This window comes from Muntiacus reevesi, unplaced genomic scaffold, assembly GCF_963930625.1.
Source record: "Muntiacus reevesi unplaced genomic scaffold, mMunRee1.1 SCAFFOLD_50, whole genome shotgun sequence".
Classification (NCBI taxonomy): domain Eukaryota; kingdom Metazoa; phylum Chordata; class Mammalia; order Artiodactyla; family Cervidae; genus Muntiacus; species Muntiacus reevesi.
In genome coordinates, this window is record NW_027077807.1 from 215,953 (window position 1) to 217,691 (window position 1,739).

The 1,739-nt window shown below is 60.7% G+C and overlaps 1 non-coding gene across 1 annotated transcript; it reads left to right on the plus strand.

Moving 5' to 3' along the window:
- Window positions 1-701: 701 nt before the first annotated feature.
- TRNAC-GCA (transfer RNA cysteine (anticodon GCA)) lies at window positions 702-773 on the plus strand. Its single transcript has one exon. It is a non-coding gene; the product is annotated as a tRNA-Cys (tRNA).
- The last annotated feature ends 966 nt before the right edge of the window (window positions 774-1,739 follow it).

Below are 1,739 nucleotides of genomic sequence, written 5' to 3' on the forward strand. Positions count from 1 at the left end.
CGGCGCAGATCCTCCGGTCGCGTCTTGTGGGCTGTGCGGCGTGACAGATGGCGGCTACCCATTGCTGGGCCGCTTGCCTGCCTGACGCGTCCCGCCGCTGGCCCTGGACCTGTTTGCCTCAGCCAGTCGTCGTCCGCTTTTCTGGGCCTGCCGCGCTGTCTCCAGACGCCTCCTCACGCCCTTCGAGCCTCCGGGCTTGCTCGCAGCCACCCCTCCCCACGCCTTGCGCAGCTGTCTTGTCTCTCACCCTCTCACCTCTGTCGTGTCCCTGCCTGCTTGGCGCCATGCTTCCCGTCTTCTCTGCCCTTGGTGGTGGAGGGAGGAGGGTGCCTGGGACACGGGTGCGGGTAGGGGGCCCCGGTGGTTGAGGGGAGAGGACAGATTCCCGGGGGGCGGCCGTACCTGTGTACGAGGTGGTGGGGGAGGGCTCTGCCCATTTCGGGGGGGATGTGGGGTTGGTCGTTTGGCGTCGACGGGGACCTCCGGGCGGCGGTCGACTGGCGCACTGGGGGCCCCCATGTGTCACGGGCCTGGCAGGGTCGAGGCCCGCGGGTGGGGATTTGGCGGTGGTGGTCGAAATCGGGGCAGTGTCCCACAGGGCAAGCCTTGCACCTCGCCCGCCTCCCCCTTTCCGGGTACCTAGTGTGGGGCTTCCCTGGTGGCTCAGATGGTAAAGCGTCTGCCTGCAGTGCGGGAGACCTTCCCTGGTGGCTCAGATGGTAAAGCGTCTGCCTGCAGTGCGGGAGACCCAGGTTCGATCCCTGGGTTGGGAAGATCCCCTGGAGAAGGAAATGGCAACTCAGTCCAGTACCCTTGCCTAGAAAATTGCATGGACGGAGGAACCTGGTAGGTTCATGGGTCACTCAGTCGGACACGACTGAGCGACTTCACTTCACAGCTGATAAAAAGCTTGGGTTGTCTCTTAGGGTGGATTTGCTCCTGGATGGATTTCACCTGGCGGCAGTAGGGAGCCCCGCAGACCTCTCCTGGAAGTGGGCGTATGGCCGAAGCACACCTGGCCCATGTCGGGGGTGGAGCGTGCCTCCTCTGAGCTCCTAGGCAGTGGGTCCCAGGTCTCAGGGGTCTCCATTGCAACTGGGAATGCACATTTCGTGGGCTCCTGGATCCCCATCGATCAGCATCCAGTGAGGAGAGCGGCAGGGTACGGACCACAGGTAAGGAAACTGGGACTCGGTGGCGTAGGGTGGAGCAGGGAACCACGTGTTCCGCCCTCTCTGTTGGCATAGTTTCGATGCCCCCAACCTGGAGGTCACAGAAAGACCTCGCCATTGGGGTCAAGGCCTTTACCACTTTACCCCTTCATATAAAACTCGGACTCTTGTGATTTTCCCAAGCAGCCTCGTGCCTGCAGTGAGGTCCCCAGGAAGTCCAAGGGATTTATCCTTCCTGGTGATTTCTTTCACCTGCTGGGCACTCCACAACCCTTACTCTGACTGGCCGGCTGGCCCAGCTCTGCTACCGACAGTTTGCAGTCCAGTGGGCCCTTAATCACCTGCTGGGATGGGAAAGGGAAGGGTCCACGAATTGCACCCTAGAAACTTAGTAGGGTGCATGGATTTAAAAACCTGGTGGCCACCCAGGCAGAAAAGAAAGGAGGAGAACACCTTGCTGCCCTTTCGTGGTGGAATCTGTGGCTGTCCTGCTGAAAGGGGGCCTTTCCATAGGGACCCTGTGCAATAAGTGTGATGTTTTGGAACTGAATAATTAGAACGTGTAAA